The sequence below is a fragment of the Notamacropus eugenii genome, chromosome 3, assembly GCF_028372415.1.
Source record: "Notamacropus eugenii isolate mMacEug1 chromosome 3, mMacEug1.pri_v2, whole genome shotgun sequence".
Lineage (NCBI taxonomy): Eukaryota > Metazoa > Chordata > Mammalia > Diprotodontia > Macropodidae > Notamacropus > Notamacropus eugenii.
The window spans coordinates 430,995,899-431,020,995 of record NC_092874.1 but is presented as its reverse complement, the minus strand read 5'-3'; the positions used below and the strand labels follow the sequence as shown (position 1 = coordinate 431,020,995).

The 25,097-nt window shown below is 41.0% G+C and overlaps 1 protein-coding gene across 4 annotated transcripts in view; it reads right to left on the bottom strand.

Moving 5' to 3' along the window:
* NR2C2 (nuclear receptor subfamily 2 group C member 2) overlaps positions 1 to 20,314 on the bottom strand; it is a 116,989-nt gene extending 96,675 nt beyond the window's left edge. The window contains exons 1-2 of one of the 4 annotated variants that reach the window (XM_072598395.1): positions 19,940 to 19,994; positions 282 to 487 (exon numbers count right to left, since the gene is read on the bottom strand). The gene's annotated coding sequence lies outside the window, so the exon portion shown is untranslated. Of the gene's footprint in view, positions 1 to 281; positions 488 to 19,939 lie in introns of all 4 variants that reach the window. The other 3 variants (XM_072598392.1, XM_072598394.1, XM_072598393.1) reach the window with 3 other exon arrangements.
* Positions 20,315 to 25,097: the final 4,783 nt, after the last annotated feature.

Genomic DNA, 25,097 nt, shown 5'->3' with positions numbered 1-25,097 from the left:
GTAACGTGAATTTACCCTCTGCTGGAGACATGGCAGCAAGCAAGCAGTGTAATATGCTTACTGCATACTGGGGAATATTATTCATTAGTAATATCTTCTTCAGTTATCTACAAGACTTAAAAAATATCCAAAAAACAAAAAATACCCAGAGACAAAACCAGATCAACAAAAACATTCCAAATAAGAAGAAAAAGCCTCTAGTCTAAGTGTAGGAAAAGACCAATTTGGATAACTGATAATGCGGCTTGTAAAATGCTAAGGTGGCTACCAGTTTTGTTTACCTCTTAGTCAGGTAGATCTCACACCTGAGAGGGCAGCTCCTATGACAGGTGCTGAATAAGAATGTAGCTATCTGAGAAAGACTTGAGATCAGTCTGGATACTGAGGCATCATCAGCTCTACTCTTGGTATTAGCATTACTGCAAAGGTAAAATCCTCCAGAAATGCTGGTGCATTTTGTTGGCAGGCACAAATGCAAAGGCTATCACTAACAGAAAAGGAACAAATATTAAAACAAACAAACAAACCAGGACAACAAAACATTAACAGTATTAAAGTATGCCAAGAATATGGTCCTAAGGAAATTTATTTTTTTAAAAGCCTTCCCTTGAAAATGAAAACCATGGAATTTAGCTCTTTTGCTACTGATAAAGAGCTAGATTTAGTCTCATCAATTTTCAAGAGTATGAATAACTAGATGCTTGGTGAGGAGTTCATAATGTGTAGCATGCTACATGTGCTATTTATTCCAATGCCTATCTGCTGATACGAGTCTAAATGAAAACGTTTATGATGCTCATTGTAACAACATTACTGCTTCACTACAACACTATCCACATTAGCACAGTTATCAGGTAGTTCCATGATGGGGCAGTATTCCTAGCAACTAGGTAAAGGAACTGCGGCTGAGAGAGTGGGAGAGATATTTACACAGTGAGTTGATGGTAAAGCAAAGCCTTGAACCCTCATCTCCTGGCTCTGAGTCATCCATTATTCTTTTCTATGATGCCACAGAAGGTATTCACTTTCCTGCTTTGACCATAAATTTAGTATAACAAGAAAACTATGGAGTTTATTTTTAGCCTTAATATATGCAAATGATATATAGTATCTGTATAGTATACAAGATACAAATGCAATTACCTGGCTCTTGTTTTGCTAAACATTTAGTTACCTAGACTGTTTTGTTGTGAAAATTTAAAGAACCCTAACAATATTTATATTCATAATTCCTTCTTCCCTCCACAGATTCCTTTTGCCTCAACATAAAAATCATTTGAAATGTATTACTACCAGAAAGACCAGCAGAATTACTTTCCTCTAAGCTAAATGTTATAAAAACACATTAGCACTATTTGCAAAAGCCCTGTGAAGCAGAAATTTAACCTTTTCCTCCTGAAAGGGTAAATAATAGTTCTCCAAATAATACAAATAATAAACACTGCCATGATTTGTTACATATAATATGCTAAAAATCCTACCTTGATGTTGTGGTTACTAATTTTTACCACCTTTGGAAGATCAGGACTGCTGCTGCTACTAATAACAGCAATCTGCTAGGGGAAATGTGAAAGTAAGAAAACTATATGGCATAAAAAGCGGAAAAAACAGCACCAGACATCCTTGTCACTTGAAAAAGTTGCTTAGCTGACTGGAATTAAAGGCTATAGTCAAAAGGTAATATTTCATGTACATTTAGATAACTTCCTCAAATTTTCTGTAATTATACCTTGATGAACTAATGATTGATCCCTACATTAGATGCCTATTAAGTACAAGGTGCTAAAAGAGGAAACATCTGATCCACAATGGTCTTGGTGGCTGTTCTCACTTTTTAAACTGTTTTCTAAAATGGTATCTTGAATAATGCCTGCCCCATATGCTGGGGCTTCTCCCTTTGTAGCCATTGAGACATGTACATCTGTCACTACGCTCTATTTACATATGATATCTACTTTAGGAACAATTAATTTCTATAAAACTCAAGGCAATGAAAGCCAATTAGGAGATTGTGAGATAGTATTTTATTAAAAGATGGTTTTTAGAAAAAATTTCACAGATCACTGTTAAAAATTTCAATTTTCAGGTAAACTCAGAAATGTAAATAGGATAGGGGAAGGTGTGAAAATATCCCAAGAAATATGAAGGGATTATCTGTATTTATAGATCATGTCTAGTTCCAATTAATCTAAATAACTCAATGTTATACTATAACAGATTTTTAAATACATGTATTTAACAACAGGTCAAACAAGCTAAAAAAGACTATGCTACCAAACATTAATATATTGTCATAAGCAAAAACTGACAAACTAGCGTATGTCCTGAGCAGGATGGACAAGATGGAATGACTTCAGACACTAAACATGTTACCATGGAGAAGACTAAGAGACTACAATTTCAAAGGCTTTCATGTAGAAAAGTGAGTAGCTTCGCTCTATACAGTTCTTAAAGGCAGAACTAGTCAGTTAGTCGATTAGCATTATTAAGTATCTACTATGTCCCAGACACTGGGCTAAGTATACAAAGTTTTCTGATCAAAATAAGGTTTCTAGGAACTTGAGGCTATTGAACTGGCTGCTTTATTAGGTGGTGAGCTCCCTGTTTCTAGGGATGTTTTATGTAGAGGCTGGATGATTATCTGTAAGGTAAAAATAAATAAGAGATTCCTTCCCTCATTTCCCACAATATTCAACTAAAGTATCATCTGAAGCCTTTCCTAGTACCTTTATTTCCTCAAGGTTTTCTTGTATTATCACCATCACCTTATTCAGGAGTAGCAGCAATAGGCTTGGACAGCTCTATCTCAATCAGGCTAGAAATGCAGGGGCTCTTCATTAGGCTGATCTTTCTACTTAACAGTATTCACCATATTAATGTCAAATGTATACAGGATCAGTATGATCCAGGGCAGCTCAGAATTAAATCAATAAACCCTTATTAAGCACCTATCATATACCAAGCAATGTGCTAAGTTCTGGGGATACATGAAGGATCTTACGATCTAACTGGGGAAACAACATGCAACTATATACAAAGTAAGTTATGTCAAGGGTAAACAGGAAATAATTAAAAGAGGGAAAGCAATGGAATTAAGGGGTTGGAGAAGGCTTCCTGTAGAAGTGGGGTTTTGGTTAGGAGTTAAAGGAAACCAGGGAAGTCAGTAGTTGGAGAAGAGAAGGGAGAATGTTCAAGCATGGGGGAACAGTCAGAGAAAATGCCCAGAATTGAGAGATGGAATGTCATATTCGTGAGACAGTCAGGAGAGCAGTGTTACTGGATTGAAGAGTATGTGTTGGGGATTCCAGTAATAAGACTGGAAAGGTAGAAGGCTAGGTTAGTTAGTCGCTGAATGCCAAACAGAGCGTTTTGTATTTGTTCCTGGAGGAAAATAGGAATGACATGACATAAACCTGTGTTTTAGGAAGATCAATTTGGTAGCTGAATGAAGGACAGGCTGGGGTGGAAGAGGTAGGCAACCCCCCTATCAGATACTGAACTAATCCAGGTGAGAGGTGATGAGGAAGTGCAGTGTCAGAGGAGAAAAGAGGGAAAATGGACAGGCCTTGTAAACAGCTTGCATATGGGTGATAAGAGATGATGAGGAATCCAGTTTGACTTCTAGTCTGTGAGCCTGAGGGGCTGGAGGATGGTATTGCCCTCTACAATAATAGGGAAGGTAGGAAGTGAAGAGAGTTTTGGAAAAAGAATGAGTTCTGTTTTGGACATGTTTAGTTTAAGTTGTCTATTGGACATTCAATTCGGGACATTTGAAAGACAGCTGGAAATGAGACATTGGAGGTCAGCAGAGAGATACAGCAGGAAAGACATTTGAAAATCATCAGTATACAGATGGCAATTAAATCCGTGGGCGCTAATCAGATCACCGAGGGAAGCAGTATAGAGGACCCAGGATGTAATCCACACTTGAGATCTACCAGCCTCAGTCCTTCTTGGAGTTGTGATTACAGGCCTGTGGCCCCATGCCTGGCTCCTGTATCTGCACACATATACACACTGTATGTTTTATATGTGTGTTCATATTGTCTCTTCCATTGGAATATAAACTCACAAAGGTCAGAGCTGCTTGGCTTCTGTCTCTGTAAATCCAGCGGCTACAACAGGCGGTGCCCAATAATTGCTTGTTGGGTTAGATGAACTTTCTCTATTCTCTTCACTGGAAAACTAGTATTCATGACTAAACTAAGTCATCATTGTGGCTTCCAGTTCTGTTCCTTCCCTTAAGTTTTAGGCTCCAATCTTAAACTACCTATATGTCACTTCCACCTATACGAACTACCAACAACTTCAATGACTAAGTTCTATTTTGGACGTGCTCTTTCTGTCAAAACAATCACTGGCTAACTCCTTTACAGTGATATCATTAACCCACCTATTCATGCCTGTCTGAAACCATGGTGCTATCTAGGACTCTTCCCCCTCCCACACTCTTCACATGCAGTCAGTTCTCCTCTAGCACCTACCTCTGAATTATTTTTTTTGCACATATCCCTAATCTATTTTCAGTGCTTCCATACTATCACAAAAGCTCAGGGTTGGACAAGATGTCAGAGGCCCTCTCTGGGGAACTGTAGTAAAGGGGTTTTGCCATTTCCAGCCTTTCTCTTTTCTAAACTTCCTTGAGCACAGATCTGATCATCTCATCATCATCAACTCTGCTCAAGGCCCTTCACACAAACCTTGTCCAGAACTCACAGTTCTTTCATCTTGTGGCCTTCCTCCCACTGCCCTCAAGCATGCTATGCTCCTACTCTTCCCCAATAGACTGCTATATTAATTACTGCCTCCCATTCATGATTCACTCATGCAATATATTTACTCCATCTGAAATGCCTTCCCTCCCATCTCTGATTTTAGAAACCTCTACGTTCTCCCAAGACTCAGTTCAAATCCCTACCTACTCTTTTATGAAGACTTGCCTGATCATCTCAGCCAGAAGAGCCCTCTCCTTACTTTTAACTCCTATAGGATACATAACATGGAGCACTTACATGATATTTCTATAGATGTGATTCAATAATTTCAACTCAAAAACATTTAAGTGCCTACTGTGTACAAGGCACTAAGGTCCTGCAGACACCAAGGTATATATACTATAGAGGCTTTAAGGCAAAACAAGTACACAAATAACTACCACAAAAGGGAGAATGGAAGAAATGCAAAGGAGAGAGCTTTGGACACTACCATGAGAACTTTGGGGAGGGAAAGGTGCTGCTTTGTATGCACCTTCTCTCACCTAACTGGTTGTAAGACTCCAGACTTACAGGCACTCTGTTATGCTTTCTGAATATTCTGAAGTATTTAGGACGGTTTTGCACATAGTGAGTGATATATATTTATTTAATAAACTTAACAGAAATTATTCTATTATGCACATGTAACAAACAACAAAAATAATGTTATAAGGCAGTAGTTTCTCAAACAAGCAAAATCTTTTCAGTAGAAATTATATTTTTGTTTTATCGTTTCATAAGTTATGCTATGTTATGACAATAATCAACTCATTGTAGAATGAGTAGCTGTAGAGCTATATATTAATATGACAGAAATTTTCTGTTTTACGTGTAAAATGAGGAAGGGATCTACTTAAATAAACTGAGTGGAGAAAAATATGCACTAAACTAACAAAATTGAAATCATCTAATATAACAGTCAAGCTAATTAACCAATTTAATAGGAAAAAAGGATGATAGTAAAAATGGTAGTAGGTGAAAAAGCTTTGCTAATGCAAAGGTAAAAACTGACCTCAATGCATGAGACAGGCCAAAACAGTTTTTTACTCTATTTCATGCTTCACCCCAGGAAAACAAAAAACGTAACCTAACCAAATTATTTTTAAGAACATTTTCTTTTAAAAACTATCTTAACTGGAAAAAGAATTAATCTTCTTCCCGTCTATACTTCTCCATTCTCTCTTCTTTTGCTAGTAATAAATAAGACACTTTCTTCCCAGGGATTACCCATAGGAACAAGCTGACCTTTTCTCACAATGATTATGAATAATACTGATTTCACCGAAGACTTTTCTGCCTCAAACATCAGCCTTAAGCTTTAACAATAGCAACTCCAGAAGCAGTTTTAAAAACAATGAACAAAAAAATTAATAAATAGGAAGATGCACCTTCTAAATGATTAAAAAAACTGCTATTTGTAGTAAATCTTTCAACAGAGATGTTTAAATGTTATCAATTGAGTAGACTAGAATAATTTCCACAGTATTTTCCAGTTCTTTTTTTGAAAATGTCATGTCACAACTCTATGACATCATCTTATAAAAATAAAGGATAGAGTCCTGTTCCTCAAAGGAATCGTGATGTAATTATAAAAGAAAACATGGTATCGAAGGGTATGATGAGAAGAAAGAATGGAGTCCATTCTCTATGAAGAGCCCTCAGAAAGAGGTGGAGCACTGACACAACAGTGCCACTGACCTTTCAGAGGCTTTCCTCACCACCTGGAAAATGCAGGAATTGGGGAGACAGAGAAGTCTCAAAGGAAAGAGAGGAAGAGTTGGAAGGAAGTTTCTATGGAGAGACAGGTGGTTCTGGTAAGGGTGACAGACTGCCCCCTAAGATGAAAACATTTTAACTGGACTCTCCTCATGCTACACAGTGGATCTGCAAACCACATTTTTGCAGAAAAGGGAGGGCAGGTTCCCTCAATTGCTCTGGAAGCTATACAAAGGGAGAGGGGTGAGAATTACCTCGGAAATGACGAGCCTTGATTCCCCAACTTTTCATGGCCACATTTAACACTACACTCCAGAGTAAAATGGGTTTATGGTTTGGGAGGAGAGAGAGAGATAGAAAGGGAGGGAGGGAGAGAGGAAGGAAGAAAGGAGGGAGGGAGGAAGGGAAGGAAGGAAGGAAGGAAGGAAGGAAGGAAGGAAGGAAGGAAGGAAGGAAGGAAAGAAGGAAGGAAGGAAGGAACGGAGGGAGGGAAGAATCTAGCCAGTAAGCCCCAAGTTAACTGGGCAGCTTCCAGCCATCAAAATTTACCTTCTTTTGGATTGGAGAGGGAAAGAAAGAGGATGAGCTGAGTTACCCAACTGGCTGGGTCCCCATTCTGGCAGCTTAGACTACTCACAGGTTGTGTTTGTCCTTTGTTTTCGAAGAGGACCATGACATCAGGGAAATGAGGACACAAGTTGCTCACATATTGGACCACAATAGGCCCCTGCCCAAGCACCATTTTACTGCCATATTTTGGGCCCTTCTGGCTCAGTGAATGTCAATAGTAACTGTTTCTCTTTCGACCAGCAACCCTGAGGGGCCTCCCCTCCCATTTTCATTGTTTTTTAATTAAATGGGCCATTCCTAGACTCACTTCTTAAAGAGGGCGATTCACTAAATGAGCCTTACTTCAAAATGAAAACCTGAAAAGGCTTTAACCTAAGCGCCAGGGTCTCCAGGATCTCCCTTTGCATCCTGGGCCATGTCCAGTTGTCCTGATGAATATCTGGTCACTGGACTCTGATGGCTCTGGAGGAGAAAGTGAGGCTGGTGACCTTGTACAGCTCTCTGTTCCTCAAATCAAAGTCAACTGCAAGTCATGTCATCATTTCCTTGATGTCATGGTCCATTTCAAAAATGAAGGACAAACACAACAGCAACCTAACACTATACTATTAGACTGAGATCAAAGGTGCAAAAAAAAAAAAAAAATCAACATAGGCTACATGATAAAGCAAAAAGGAATTAAAGAAAATCGTGAGACAACTCCACCTGAGAAATATGATGGCTATTTGTCCTCCCCAAAAGATCCATATGCAAATGATCAATAATAGGCTTTTCAATACCATTTGTTCATGCTAAACCCCTTCTTCCACATATACAACTTCGAAAGGTTTTCAAATATAGTCAGGTAATGCACTGTGTAGGTGTGGATGGAGAACTACCGTAGGTAAGTTCTGAGGCTCAAGCTGCAAGGCCTGGTGAAAAACTTTTCAGCCAGAACAGCTTCCAAAGACCATTAGCTAAGATGAGCATGGGTGGGATGGGGTGCTGTGCTCTGCAATAGTGGAGAGAATATCTTACACCCGTGAAACCAAATACATCTTTATAGACAAAGACATACTGTTGTGAAGTGTATTTATATATTAAAACATTTGGATTTGGTACCTACCTTCCCATATGGGTAAATTTTGTCATCAGAAAAGATTAGATATCTACTCATCAGGTAACCTGTAATTATATGGATATTTCATGAGAAGTAAAGTGAAGGCCAGTAAGAGACTATAATCTCTGTATAAAAGTATTTGGTCACCTTCACTGGCCTGTGAGCAAACAAGTGTTCCATCATTATTCTTTTCAGCTGATACCAAAATAACTATTTGGAGAAAATCTGTCATTGTAGCATAATGGGGTGGTAAAAGGTGAGCAAAAGGAAGAAAAACATATGTAAACAAAGGCTCAATTTTTCCTTTTTTATTTATTTTGAACTTTAATATAAAAAAAAAACCCAAAAAACCCTCCACCTTTCCATGTACACAGCACAACATAAAGATTCAATACAAAACCATGAATTTTCATTTCTTTTTTTTAAAGAACTACATAATACATATTAAATATTGTTTTCAAAGCTACCAGCATTTCTGTGCTTCCAAAGTTTTCTTTTGTTCTGTTGTGCACTTTTAAATTTTTTTCCTCCCTTCCCTCCACCCTACAATTAAACATACCCACACACCATTATTTTACATACTTCTACTGATCAGTTCTTTGTCTGGCAGTAGATGGCATTTTACTTCCTAAGTCCTTTGTAGCTGGTTTAAGTATTTATGATACTCAAGATTAATTAGTCACTCAAAGATGTTCTTGGGACAAAATTTCTGTTACTATGTACAATGTTTATTTGGTACTATTCATTTTACTTGTCATTATTTCATGCAAGCCTTTCCATGTTTTTCTAAGCTTAACAAGTTCGTCATTTCTTATAGGACAGTTGTATTCCATCACAATCACTTACCACAACTTATTTAGCCATTCCCAATTGAAGGTCGTATATCATTTTAGCCAACGTGATGTTATCTCAAAGTTGTTTTAATTTGCATTTCTCTAATCAACAATGATTTAGAGCATTTTTTTCATATAACTATATATAGTTCTGATTTGACCATTTATCAATTTGAGGAATAACTCCTCTTACAAATCTGACAAAGTTCTTTATATATTTGAGTAATGAGACCTTTATTTCAGAGACTATGAAAATTATTTTCTTAATTTTCTGCTTTCCTTCTAATCTTAGCTACACTGGTTTTATTTATACACAATCTTTTTAATTTAGTATAATCAAAATTATACATTTTACACTTTAAAATGCTCTCTATATCTTATTTACACATAAATTGTTCTCCTATACTTTAGTCTGATAGTAATATGGTTCCATGTTCTTCTAATTTTCTTGTTATCTTCCCTTATATGTAAGTCATGTATCTGTTTTGACCATGTCTTGCTAAATGGTTTAAGATATTAGTCTGCCAGACTACTTTCCAACTTTCCCAACAATTTTCACCAAATAATGAATTCTTATCCCCAAAACTTCAATCTTTATACTTGTCAAACACAACGTTATTATAATCACTTACTACTGTGTATGTTTACTCTGTTCCACTGATCTACCTTTCTATTTCCTAGCCAGTAGCAGATAATTTTGATAGCAAGGGCTAGTTTTTAATGTGAATACAGCTGAGAGCTTTCATTACCAGCTACTGTAACTTTCCATTGTGACACAGCAACTATTAGAAATGAAGAAATCTCTGAGAACATAAAGTCCACCCCTTTCCCATTTTATAGTTGAGGAACCTTGTGCCTAACAAAGTGAAATGACTTGTCCATGGCTATAACAATACATTAGTGAAAGCCAGGAGGCTGGAAACCCAATCTCCTCCAGGCCTAGGTTTGATTCCCTTACTTCCACTTTACTGGGTTAAATCTACATCTTTAAGATATGTATTATCTTATCACCCAGGCAGTACTGAAGAATCAAATGTCACAAATAAATTCATTGTGCAGTTCAGTTATTAAAAGCCCACTATGCTCAAGGTAGCATGCTAAATGCTGTTACAAGACATGGCCTCTACCTTGATGGAGCTTAAAACTCTGAAAAGAACTAAAACATATCTTCTCTCCCTCCTCCCCCCATGCTTAATAGTATTTTTTTCCAATTACATGTAAAGATAAGTTCTCAATATTCATTTTTTTATAAGATTTTGAGTTCCAGATTTTCCTCTCTTCCCCCCCAGACAGCAATTTGATATAGATTCTGATATAGGTTATACATGTACAATCATGTTAGACATACTTCCATATTAGTCATGTTTGAAAGAATCAGAAAAAAAGGGAAAAACCAGAAGGAAGAGTCAAATGAAGGAGATGGCATATCTGAGAAGTATTATGAAGGTAGATATTGGGGAGAATGAGAAGTTTAGGATAAATCCAAGTTTTGAACCTGGGAAGAACAGTAGCACCCTCCAAAGTCAGGGAAGTTAGGAAGAAGGGAAGGTTTTTGGGGAAAGAGAACAAATTCTGTTTTGGACATGACGATTTTAATATGTCTATGGGACATCCTGGAGATATCTAATAAGCACTTGAAGATGTGATACCGGAAGTTAACAGAGATATTAGGGCCAAATACACAGATTTAAGAATCATTAAATTCATGGAAACTAATGAAATCACCAAGTGAAAATAGTACAAAGGGAAAAGAAAGCCAACCCAAGACAATCTCTGTGGCTAGCATGGAGCATAACACATGATACACACTTCAATGTTTATTGACTGCCTGGGGTCACATAGTACATATCAGAAGGAGAATTTGAACTCTGGTCTCTTCTGATTCCAATTCCAGCACTCTGCTGCCTCTCAAACAAAAACTATGGCTCATATTAGACTACTTTAAGATTTACTGAGCCCTTGTACAGAATTTCCTTTAGTCAAATAAGCCAGAAATGCTCCATGACCATTTTGCCCAGTGTTCTTTGAGAGAACTTCTTGACATGAATAAGACATTGTGTTATTTCAATTGTTGTGATTGTAAACTGTTAGTGCCCTTACATAATTCCTCTTTATAAACATTAGAATAATGTAATTATTAATAGCCAGGGAGAGGAAAAAAGGAACCTTGACAATTTTTGTATCTGAAATCTTGAGATATTCCATTTATTATGTTCAAAGGATAAAACCAATGTTAAAAACTGAATGAGATCTTTGAGACTTGTCTTGTCTAACCCCCTTATTATTCTACAAATGAGGAAACTGAAGCCTAGATATCTAAACCACCTCTAAATCCAATTACTTTAATCATAACTGTATAATTTGAAAGCCTGGTTTACATAACCAAGATTCTAGTTCTGGAGCAGTTATTGTTCTTTGTATTGTGACAGGCACTACATGGCTATCAGTTGATGTGGTTTATATAGACAATTGATAAAATAATCTATGAACTAAAATATGGAGAGAAGAAGATGCAGAACATATTTAAAATGTACATGTAATTTCAGAAAGACAACTTGTGATCAAATACTAAAGCTGTGCTGGGATTCCCTATGAATCCTCCTCCAGTCTCACCTTCTGAAAGACGTGAATCCTGGTTCAGAATCTAAGCTTTGAGATTTGCCTTCCAAACCTTGCTTTTTACTTTTGGTTAGCCAGAATTAAAGAGGGATTACAAGGTCTACCAATGGATTCCTTCCTCCATACTTATCTTTTTTGAAAACACAGCCCTTAACCAGGGAAGACTTTGAAAAAACTCATGAAAAGTAGGACGAGCAGGCCAAGAGAACACAGTACACAGTAACAGCAATACTGTAAGGATGACCAACTTAATTGCTCCATCAAGACAATGATCCAAGGTAACTTCAAAGGACCGGTGATGAAAAACTGCTCTCCACCTCCAGAGAGAGAACTGATGAATTCAGAATGAGAACTGAAGCAAGCTTTTTAAAAATACTTTCTTTTTATTTCTTTGTTTGTGTTTTCTTTTGCAACATGGCTAACATGGAAACATGCTTTACATGACTTCACACATATAACTGATATCAAATTGCTTGCCTTCTTAAGGAGGAAGGAGGAGCTGGAGAGAGAGGAGAGAATTTTGAACTCAAAATTTTTAAAAATGATTTAAATATTTTTACATGTAATTGGGAAATATTTAACAAAATAAATACATATTTAAAAAAGAAAAAAGAAAACAACCCTTGGGACAAGCTAGATTTTAACATTATGATCAGCTGTAAGACCTGAATAAAAGTACCAAAAACCCAAAGGGTTTTACAATCACCAGAGACATCAGCAATTATCTAATTCAGGAGTTCTTAACTTGAGGGTTGGGAAAGTTGTTGTTTTTTTTTTTTAAGTATTAAAAAAATTGTTTTGGAAATATTGTGTTTCAATAAAACTGGTTTCCTTTACAGTCCTGTGTATTTTATTTTATGCATTTAAAAATATTATTATGAGAAGGGGTAAGAGTGTCAAATCAGTCCATGACAAATAAAAAGGTTAAGAACCAGCGATCTAATTCAACCTCCTTTGTTTTACAGATGAAACAACAGGGGAAAGTGGTAGAGTGACTTGCCCAGGGACACACTGTTAGTAGCAGTTATTGGCAGAGGTGAGACTAGAGCCCAGCTCTCCTGATTTCACATAAGGTTGCTGTTCTTGCACTGAAAACACTTGAGTCACAAATGTTTCTAAATATACTCAATGCCCAAATAGATACGCTCTGTGCTACCTTTGTTTGCCAATCAATTTTTAGAGATGAAAAACTATAAATACCAAAGCCACTGTGAATACAGTTGTTCTGATAACTAAATAAATTGTTTTACATTATAAAAAAAGTTCAGTTAGCCAAATATCCGATTTTTGAACAATTCACAACTGGACTGCAAGACAAAATATCACAACAGTTTCACATTTATTTATAATTTATAAAAACAAGATTTGTACTGTACCAATTCAACAAAAACATTACATTTACTAGACTTTTTCTAAAAGAACCTTTATTTTATTACATATTTTTAAAAACTTCCTATAGTAACATGGTTTTTCTATGATGATAACCAAATAAACATGATTTTTGCAAGTCAGACAAATCTAGTTAAAGTAACAAATCAAAACTGCTTCAGATCATAACAAATAATCCATAAAGACAAAATCTACATCTAAGAATTTTCAAGCAACAAGCTCTGAAGTGCTTCAAACAAGGACAACTTCTAATGATTTGGAAAACGATCGCAACCATTCACACAACAATTGGAGTGGATGGGGTGGGAGAGGAGGAAGAAGACACACTGATGTACCCTATCTCCAGCTACTCTGTCATAGGATTTTGTATCCCCGTTATACAAAAAGTCATAACAGTCATAGATGACAGTCTTTCTCTTGGGGCTTAAAGGTTTTGTTTTTCTTGAACTTGGACCCCCTAAGAGAGAATCAAGAGAATCAAACCCAGACATTTTAAGAAATGTACACTAACTTGATATACTACTTGCCTTAAAGCCATAATCTATCTACTAATATTACTTACAATTAAATTTGTACATTTGTTTCTTGTTATTTTGCTTTGACATGGAGAAAGAACAATTACAAATATACTGGCCAAAGAGGTTTATAGCTATTATCTTGACCACCCTCTGCCTCTAGGTCATACCCCAAATCTAGCTGACTTCTATAATAGATACTTATTATAATAAGATTTAATATGTGAACTTTAAAATACACAAGAGTAATTTTGTTATGTCAATTCATCAATGACTTGTAATTGCGTTATAGTTAATTATAAATTATGAACCTCAGTTATCTCTGTAAGAACCTCTCCCCTCCCAAGCTCGCTTCCTTCACTACATATAGGATCATAGTAACATAGACTTAGAGCGGGAAGGAACCTTAGCTAGGTCTTATAGTTTAACTTCCTCATGTTATAGAAAAGAAAACTGACATAAAGCGGGTTTACTTAGCTATGGTCAGAGGTAATGGTCAGGACTCAAATGCAAGTTATCTGATCTCTAATACCATACTCTCCGTTGCTCTACTATGCCTCTTTCATGGGGGCTTACTTAAAATGAACAGCAAAGCTGAACGGCTTTAAAACAATTTCTGGTTGTTCTATACTTTGCTCCATACCAGTAGGGAGAGCATACTCAATCTGGAGAAAGTAAGATAGGGAACACTGCATATCTACACTGGCCTCTCTTCATCTGCAGCTAAATCTGACCAGGCCCAAAATTCGGTAGGTCAGATTTCCTGACTGGCATTGGCAGCTGAACTGTGAAGAACTGATCCAGACGCATTTCTATTAAGTGCTTTAAAGGTTATGCCTTAACATCTACCCCCATTCTCTCTTCCTTTACTCCAATCTCTGATGAAAAGATGACCTTCCTTACCAGGGCAAACTCCTCTACATGTATTTTTGATCCCATCTCATGCCCTCCATCTTCTCCTTCAAACTGACCTCACAATTATTCCTATTCTCATGCTTACCTTCAATCTCTTCTCTATTGATCCTGCCTTACTGCTTACAAAAACACACAAGTCTTTCCCATTATTAAAAAATCTTCAGTAGGCCGTATTATGCTCTCGAACTATGATCCTTTATCTCCTCTTTTTACGCACAGCTAAATTCCTATGAGAAAAAAAAAAAAAGGAGCTGTCTCCACACATTGCCCACTTCTCTTCCTAACTCAGTTCCTAACCCCTTGCAGGCCCCAAGGCTACAGGTTTCTCATCCCTGAAGAATCTAGCTTTCTGATCTCACATCTCAACTAAAAATGCTCTCTCCATAATAACCAATGATTTCTTAATTGCCATATCCAATGACCTATTCTCAATGGTTATTCTTGATTTTTTTGTAGCATTTCAAGGGAGACCAATTTTTCTGACTAGCTTCAAGACTGAATTTTAATTTTAATTCTTATGTCTTCTGTTATTTCCAGTTTATCCTATATATTCTGGGTCATCTCCAGTCATCCTGGTGAATATCTCGTCACTGGATTCAGATGGCTCTGGAGAAGTGAGGCTGGTGACCTGCACAGCCCTCCCTCACGCAAAACAAAGTCAAGTGCAAGTCATGTCATTATTTCTCTGATGGCATGGTCTTTCTTGGCAACAAAGGACAAACACACACACTGGATCCTATATATAGTTTATTTGTAGTTGTTTGCATTTGTCTCTCCCATTACACTAAGAAGAGGGTCTATCTTTTACTCACTTTTCTTTGTAACCCCAGTGCCTTACACTAGCAGGCACTTAATAAATGTTTACTGGGCGACTAGTTGATTACCTTCTTTGAGTTTCTGTGACATTTCTTTTCTGGTTATCTGTTCCTTCTCAGTCTCCTAGGCTATTTAATCATTCATATCATGACTACTAATTGTGAGTATACCCAATGTGCATCTTAAGTATCTCTTCTTTCTCTACACATCTCACTTAATTTCATCGAGAGGCTGGTGACTTTGCATAGCCCTCCCTCACTCAAATCAAAGTCAACTGCAAGTCATGTGATCATCTCCCTAATCTCATGGTCCTCCTAGAGAATGAAGAACAAACCACACACAACCACAATGAGTTGAACTATCATGGTGCTGTTTTCTCTACTGGACTCCACTGGTACCTCTTGGTCTAATGAACATTTCAAATAGGACATCTCAAACTCACCTCCCTAAGTCTACACCCTTCACATTTCCCTATTTTTGATAAGGACACAATAGTCCTTGCTTATAAACCATCTATCGTTCCCAATTCCTCACTCTCCTACATCTCCCCTATGCAAGCTGTCAATTTCGTTACATCCACTTCCCTCCACATCTTTTATAAGCACCCCTTTTTCTTTACTCAGGCTCATATTACCTCTTGCCTAGACTACTCAACAGACTTCTAATTGGATTCCTTGCTTTGACCCTCTCACAAATGCTCCTGCAGTTCTTTACTCCTAGCCTGTCTACTCTTCCCAGTCAAACTGTCCTTCTTGCTGTTGTTCACATGAGACACTCCAGTTCCCATTCCCTGTATCTGTTCTGGCTGTCTCTATACTTGGAGTACACTCCCTCCTCAGTTCTCTTAGCATTGTCTTCTTACTCAGCTCATGGTTATGTACAGAAAAACTATCTCCTTGGCTACATCTCCAGCCTACTGCCATATATACTTATATAATCTTTTACGGCCATACATGATTAATGAAGTCACTTAAATGGATGAATAAGGGACTAACAAAGGAACTGTGCTTGACCTTAGTTAGGAGCACTTTTATCTAAGTGGTTGCTTTCATGCTTCCAGAGATCCAAATTCTAATCTCTAAGGGAGACAGTGTAATGGAACAGAGCGCCTGGAGTGAACCTAAGCTTCAGTTTCTTCATCTGAAAAATGGGGATAACAATACCTCACAATATTGCTGATAAGTCTCAAATGTTAGAGTACATGTAGCCCTTTGCAAACTTTGAATGTCAGCTACTTTGTCATTTAACTTATTCTATGAATTTTAGTGTATATACATAACAGCTTTTTATGTAGCTCTTTATTACTCTTTTTTCATAGTGAAAACAATATACATTTATAACCAGGTCTCATTATGTAAGATTATACCTCTGTATTGAATCTATAATGGAAAGATTTGCCTTTTTATCTAACAAAAACTTAATTCATTATAACCACTTACTCCTAATGACTTTCAGAAATACTTATATATTTATACTTAAATACTTATATAATATATATATATATATACACACACTATATACAGATACTTAAATATAACTGTCCTTCCTCGTAGAATTACAGACTATTAAAGCTGGTAAAAGCCATCTACTTCAGCACATTCATAGACACAAATGAAGAACATGGGGTCCAAAGTTATGAAATAGTCTGCTTTAGGTCACTACTACAGTTGGTAGCAGGGCTAAGCCTAGAAGCCCTCATTATCCAGGTAGTTCCTCTCCAGCCAATTTTTTTCTTCCGTGATACCAATGGATAATAAAGCACCCACAATCACTCCATTCATACTTATAAAGCTGCTGTCTATATAGCAGATAAGTGCAGATAAAAAAACCTGTCCAGTGGTTTATATTTCCTTTTTAGACCAGGCCTGTAATTTCACTAGTAAAGGTAATTCCATACTGAAGAAACTCCCTTTAACAATGCCACTGGGTATGTATTCTATAACTTAGAGTCTTAGAGAGTTGCTGAAGGGACACTTAGAACACTATACTTCAGCGAAGCAGCTTAAACCCAGGTCTTCCAAACTCATGGGGGCCAACTTTTATCTACTATGTCATACTCAATCTTATGGGGAAGATCAAATGAGAATAAAATATGCAAATACCTTTGCAAAGCTTAAAGCACTAGGTTTGCTATTGTTATTATCACAAAAAATTAAGTACAAGTAAAATTGGATACTCTGCCCCTTCACTATGACATCCCAGTTATCATGATTGGGGAAACTCTAATTCCATTCATGTCAATACTTTCTGAACCTCCAACAGATTCAATACCTCTATGATTTAGCAGAATGTCCTAGACAGTTGCCGTGGTCACAAAGATCATCATCATGTGACTAATCTGAATTTAGCTAGGCTGGTCTTGGTTTAATGTATAGTCTATCACTGGGTCTATACTGCATTATCCACAATACTTTTTGCAATACTAGTTCTTATTTCTGTAGCACTTTAAGGTTTACAAAATATTTTTCTATAAGAATGATCTCTAAACAAAACCACACAAAAACACCTTGTGAGGGAGGGAGTTCTCAGCTGCTACGCAGAGGAGCAGTGTTAGAAGCCCAGATTTAAACTCAGGAATACCAACTCCGAATAAGATGCTCTTTATAGCACATAAAGATTCTTACATCTAACTCTTCTTTTATTGGCTTTTGACTGAGGACAGCTGGTCCAAACGTTCTAGGATTCTGAACTACACAATCACAGATCTGAAGCTGGAAGGGGACAAAGAAGAGGTCACCTCTACAACCCCCATTTCAGAGGGGAGGAAACTGAGGCCCAGAAAATTTACAGGACAGGTGGGTCGCATGGTGACGGAGCGCTGGGGCTTGGGGCTAGTTCCTCTGACTCCAAATCCTGCGGTTTTCTCCACGCGCCATGCTGTGAGCTAAGCCGGAAGTAGGCCAGAAGGAGACGCTGGGCTCAAGGCAGAGCGGGCAGCTCGCGGCCACAGCTCGCTTCTGAAGCCACTATCCTGGCAGCGACAAGGAAGCGCTCAAATACCGAACACAGGCTCTGTGCCAGGCGGGGAGGGGCCCGCAATCCATGACCAAAGTTAAAGGAAGGACAGATGAATACATTTCGGTCTCTAACTCTACACCACAGAATGTTTGTGTCACACAGAACAAAACACGATACCGTGACTGGCCACCAGCTGAAGTGCTGCCCTAAGAGATACACGGCTCTTTTAAGAAATGTCATTTCATTGTTTCACCGTGGTCAGAAATGAACTTTGTTCTCAGCTCCTTCCATCCGATCCGGATGCTTACTCCTCGGGCAATGGTACCGAAGTGTGGTCAGAAAGCCAACCCGGCCTCGTACCCCTTCGCACGCTTCGTACTAGACAGGTGCCCACAGGAAGACTGCAGGCGGACCTCCAGCCCCACCCCAGCACCCTTCAGATGAGGAGGGGTCCGCAGGCAGGGCTGGGCCCGAACCACAACCTGCCATCTTCCCGGAGGACCCGCGCTCGCCCAAGTTTAAGAAGGCTCTGGGAGAGACACGGGCGGACCAGCGCGCGCTTGCTATTCCTCGGACGGGACGGGCCGCTCTCCGGGCTGACACCTGTCTGCAGGTGACCACGGCCGGAGGCCTTGCCCCTCGCACACACGTGGGCCAGGCAGAGGGCAAAGCGCCTGCCCTCAGCGAGCTCGCAGTCCAGCGGGGCGCGGGGCGGGCCACGCCACAGAAGGCATCCACGGGACAAGTCATTCACAGACAAGGCTCGGAGCCGCCGCAGCGCCGCCAGAAACAAGCCTCAAAGCACGAGACGAGCTTCCGAGAACGCCAACCCCGAGGGCACCCTCCGACGCACCTGACGCTTCCCTACAGCCCCCCGACAGCCCCCCCGACAGCGCCGGCTGCGCGCGCACCGAACGTCTCGCGCTCCCCGCCCCCACGCGCCCCACACGCTGCCCCCAGCACGTTCGGTCCCACGCGGTGCGGGGAGCAGAAACCCCAGGGCTCTTAGCCGCCCGCTTGACCCACCCACCCCCTCCGCCCGGGGCCAATCAGCTGCGTCCAGGGCGGGGGGAGCGAGGGGCACCGGCCTCTCCCCTCCTCCCGGCGTGCCGCGATTGGCCCGCCACGCTGCCGGTCACGCCCGAGCGCCCCGCCTCCCTCCCACTTGTCCCTCCAGCTCGGCCGCCTCTCCCGCCCTTTAGAAATCGGCGGCCCGACCGCCTCCCCCCAGGCCCGTCCGAGGCCGGAGAGAGTGCCGGGGGGCGAACGGGAGGGGGGCGGGGGGCGGGCGCGAAGGGGGGCGGGGGTGGGAAACCACACACCCCAGAAGCCATCTCCGCCGAGGACAAGATGGCGGCGCTGGCGGAGGGCCAACAGTGAGGCGGAGCCGCGGCCATTCCCCCGGCAGTGCCCACCCCCCGCGCCGTGCCGGCCCGGCCTGGCCGCAGCGGCGCCTCCGCTCGGCCCGGGCCCGGCCCGGCCGCGGGCTGGCGGGCGAGGCCGCCGAGGAAGCGAGCGGTGCCCGCCCGACCCTGCACTCCCGGCGCGGCCCGGCCCACTATGCAAAGCGGCGGCCGCCGCCCGCCCGTCCATCCGCCCGCCCCGTGGCAAAGGTAAAGGGGTCGGGTTCAACCGCCGCCGTCGCCGCCTCCATCTTCCAGCGCGGGGCGGCCCCGGCCGAGAGCCCTCCCCTCCCCGCTCCGCAGCCAGCGGCCTCGGCCGAGCCGAGCCGCGCCACCGACCCCGACCGTTTACCTCAGGATTTGGCGCCAAAGCGGCTTCGAATCTGACCCCGAAGCTGGTCCCGTGTCTGCGGCGGGGGCGGGCTGCGGGCGGGACGGAGGGCCGGGGAGGCCGCTTCCCGCGGGCGGGCGGCGGGCGGGCGAGGGGCGCCGGGGGCGGGGGGAGCAGCTTCTGCTTGGCCGCGGGGAGCGGGCCGCCGGGGGGAGTGCGGGCCCGGGGCGGGGGGGGGCGGAGGCTTGGCCGAGGTTTGGGGAGGGGGGGGTTTGTTATTGTTTTTGTCAGTGAAAGGTCAGAGTTCGTGACCCCGGTGCCGCCGCCGCCGCCCGCCCGCGCGCTGGGAGGAGGAGGGTGAATGTTCTTCTTCCTCTTCCCACCGCCAGCCTCGCTCCGGCCGCGGGGGGCGGGCGAGCACGCGATTGGCTGAGGCGCGCACACACTCACACCGGAACGTTCCGGCGCTGGCGTTCCATCCGGCCGGACGGCTCGGGCGTGGACGCTCCCTCCTCCCGACGGCGGCGGCCTCCGGCCCGGCCTGCTGGGCGGCGGGGCGGGGGCATGGGCCCGGGCGGGCCGCGGCTACGGCGGGGGCTGCTCCGCGCAACGCCGGGCTCCGGGGCTCGGTGAGTAGGCCCCCGGCCTTCGCCGCCACCGCAGCCAGCCTGGTCCTCCGGGGCGGGAGCGGAATGGGCCCGGGGTCCGGACAGGTGTGGGGGGGGGCGGGGTGTGGACTGGCAGACACGGATGTGTGTGTGTGAATACCTGGATGGGAGATAGAGACGTACGTTTATAGACGCTTGGAAGCGCAGGTGCGGCGGTGTGGTGTGTATGTATATATGCATGCATGTAGGCGTATGCACGTGCACATGTATCCATGTACACCTAGACACGCAATACCGATTTTATTTGTAGATGTTCTTGGTGTTATGTACATGTTAAATACAATCACACGCATCTGCCTACAGAGAGACATGCATGTGTGTTACGTATACACGAGCACATTTGTACGGGATGTTCCGAAGGGCTTAGTGACGTTTGAAGCATTAAAGCTCTATGTATTTACCTTGAAATGTAATTAGTAGGTAGGCGGATGGGTGAATGGATGGATGGATAGGCCAGCCGGACAGGTAGGTACAGTGAGTGGGTGGACTGCTGGTCCTGAAGTCAAGAAGACCTGATTTCAGATTTACCTTGGGACACTTTCCAGCTGTGTGGCCTTGGTCAAGTCACTTCGCTTTTGTTTGCCTCAAATTCATCATCTGTAAAATAGAATAATAGTACCCATCTTCCAGGGTTCTTGTGAGGATCTAAGGAGATACTTGTAAAGGGCTTTGCAGACCACAAGTGTTACGTAAATGCTAACATGATTATTGTTATTTTCATCTTGTCTTTCTGCTTGATTGTGAGCTCCTTGAGGGCATGAACAGTGTGTGTGTTTCCATCCCCAGCAGTTTAGTTCCTGGCACATAGTAGATACTTAATAAAATGCTTGTCCGCTTGGTTCTGTAAAGAAACATTTGTAGCCAAACTTGGGTGGCAGGGTTACAGTACATACTGTGTATGTTAAAAAACCTAGGACGAGTCACCTCATTTCCCAGGATTCTAGGCAGCTCTCAGAGGAGAAAGTGCACACCTGAATTGGTTGAGGAGGTTTCCTCATTAGGGAATTGCTTCTATCAGTGAAATCACAGGCCCGTCCAGTTCCTGAGACAGAGCTTTTCCATATATGAGCTGTGGCAGTGCTTAGTCTAGCCCCTTGAACTAACAATGCTGTTAGTATTATGTTATAAGAATCTGAATCAAACCTCAGAGTCCAGGGTTTTGTTTTGTTTTTTCCCCCTGAACTGTTAAATGTAGTTGATGTTTTTGAATGTTTCACTTTAGGCTAAACTAAATACGATCCTTTGGGGAATTGCACTTTTTTTTTCAGTTCCTTTTTGTACAATTTAACAAGTCTGTGTGTGTCAATTATTGTCCTTTGCCTAATTCCTCATCTAGTTAAGCATTTCCAACTTAAAAAATATTGGTAGGTTATACAACCTTATAAATTTCAAATGAGTTTTTTTTTGAGTCTGATGTTGCTCGTGGAAAATTAAAGTTGTAAAGGAGGCTATAGGTCACCCTGCTCAGCCCTCTAACCTTTGAATCCCATCTCTACAGGGTGTCCCCCCAAAAAACTTGAGTGTAGTTTTAATAACTTAAGAATTATAAATGCTAAAAAATTTATAATTAATTACATTTTTTTCCCTTAGTCCCTCTGATTGAAGATGGCATACATTGAAGAAAAAGTCAACTGTGTTCTCTGGTTAGCTGAACTCAAGTCCACAACAGCAGTAAGAAGAAAATTCGCCTCCCATTATAAGAGGGAAGCTCCCCACAGAAATTTAATTAACAACTGGATGAAAAAATTCAAGGAAACTGGCTCAATTCTTGACAAGCCTAGATCTGGGAGACGTCGAGCAAGTGAAGAGACTGTGGCTGAAATTGAGAGGGCATTTGAACAGAATCCCCAAAAATCAGTGCGCCGGGTGTCTGCTGAACTGAACATTCCGAAGACCACTGTGCACAGGATATTAACTGTGAAGCTACATAAGTATGCTTACAAAGTTACAACTATTCAGATGCTGCAAGAAGAAGATTACTATGCAAGGTTAGACTTCTGTCAAGTGATGAAGTCAAAAATGGAAAATTCCAGTGACCTTCTGGGCAAATTGACTTTTTCTGATGCAGCCACTTTCCACATAAGTGGCATAGTTAATCGTCATAATTGTCGTATTTGGGGCACGGAAAAACCTCAGGAAGTCTGGCAACATGAGACAGATTCCCCGAAAGTTAATGTTTGGTGTGCCATCAGGAAGGCGTGTGTTATTGGTCCTTTCTTTTTTGAAGAGTCTACAGTCAGTGGCGAATCTTACTTAGCCATGCTTCAGAATTTTTTCATTCCTGAGCTGCAGAGGTTACATCTGTTAAATAGCACCATCTTTCAACATGATGGGCCATCCTGTTGTCATTCATTGCCTGTACAGCAGTTCCTGGATGACACTTTCTCAGATCAGTGGATTGGTAGAGGAGGTCCTCTTGATTGGCCACCTCAATCACCAGATCTGTCTCCATTAGATTTTTTCTTGTGGGGTTATGTCAAAACTGTTGTATATGCATCAAAACCTTGTTCTTTGGATGATCTTAAGGCAAGGATTACAAATGCAATTCTCTCAGTCACAGAGCAGCAGCTGATGAAAGTTTTCACAAAGTTTGAAAATCGGCTAGAGCAGTGTATAGCACAAGATGGTGGTTATATTGAATTTTAATAAGTATCAATATGTTAAGCTGTAAATAATTGACTTTTTAAATTTTTTTTGTAAGTTTGTGGCGTGTATACTTCTGAAGCTGTTAAAGCTTAGAACAGCACTAAAGTTTCTGGGACAACCTTGTATAATAGCTCTGATGCATGATGATTCAACCTGCTATTGCTGGTATTGTGTCAGTGAACTCATTCAGTTTATCTACTTTAACTTTTCATTGTATATTAGGTCTGCTCACTTGGGACAAACAAAATAAATAGACTAATCATTTTCCATACAACTTTAAAATATTTGAAGATCCCTATTATGTGCTCATAATTTGTCTTTATTATGTAATTTTGTGTTAAGTAGGCTTTCCTAAAGGCTGAACAACGAAATACGTTCGTGTGTGGTTTTATACGTTTTAGTTATTAAGTAAAAGCTAAAACATGCTTTACTTTGAATTGGGTATTTAGATATTGTAATTCTTCATGGGGGGTGGGTTGCATATGTGTATGCTGTTGATCTGTAGATGTAATTATAGCCTTCCTGTTTGTTTATACAATAAACTAAGAAACTCGGTGTTAACCAGTTTCTCACGTAAAAAGATGGTGGCATCTGTAGGTGAGGGACCTTGTTCATTTGCATTTCCCTTTTTTGCAAAATATGTTAAAGTGGGCCATCATATATGCAAATTTGTTCTGTGAAGTTTGGATTCAGTCAAAGGGCCACATATGACCTCAAGGCCTAAGGTTCCCCACCCCTGCTCTAGCGTTTTAAGTATAAAAACTATTCCAAAGTTCTGACATGGTTTCTGTAAACAGATTCCGGTTAATTGGCATCTATTTCCTGGTTTTGCTCCATCATCTTGTCTGAAAACTATCCTGGACTCATGAAATGGCCCTGTTAAAAAATGACCCTCTAGAAATTTCATGTGTGAAATGGTAGTGTTAGTGCTGCTGCCTGTGCTCACATTATTGAAGCAGGTACAACTTACTCCTTGAGGGTAGAGTTGGGGGCTGGGTTGGGGGGGTGCAGTTTACATTGTAGTCACTGTGTGACAGTGTAGCAGCAGCAAGGGGAGAGGGTTCTTACATAAGCCTTTAATAGAGACAGCTTATATATTCAGCCTTCTGTGACTTCAATCTTGCATAAAGTTGTGTTTCTCAAAGTGTGGCCTGAGGACCTTACATAAATAAAAGTTCTTTGTGGGGAGGGAAGGGTGTCCTAAGTTCAGAAAGTTTGAGAACTACTGGCCTAAAGTTGGAGAATTGGGTGCAGTGATTTTGAGGATATTATTTCAGAGCTGCTTGGATCATTAGATCATTGAGTTTAAGATAAAATCGATAAAAGGTTAAGATGGATGTCCAGGTAGATGGTAATATAACCTAGCACTGTACCTAGAACTATGGAGGTTTAAATGGCGATTATTAATGCCAGAAGGAAAGCTACTATGCCCTCAAATAGAAAGGGGCAGGGAGTGAGTTGGAACTTTGCCTATAAGAAGTTTTTTATTCAATATTTCCCATTTACATTGGAATCTGATTTGGGCCTGATATTTTAACAACTCTGGTATGTTTCAAGCAAGGATCCTATCACTATTTATTATATCTTTGTATTTCTTGAGGGCAGAGAACAGCTCAATGTCTGTAGCATCACTCTAGTCGTATAGATGAAGTCTTAATTTCCCTTACTGACATACCCCACCCCAGAATGTGTGGGGCTCTGTATTGATTTCTTATCCCACTAGTGAACTTCTGATAGGCTGGTTCCATGTCTTAATATGTCTTCCTGCCCCCACATTTTCAATTAATTTTGTGTCTTTAGGCATTTGGTACTTCCCAGTTTGGAAAGGGAGGTCAGGTGAGAGCTCGCAATCCAGGCAATAGCAA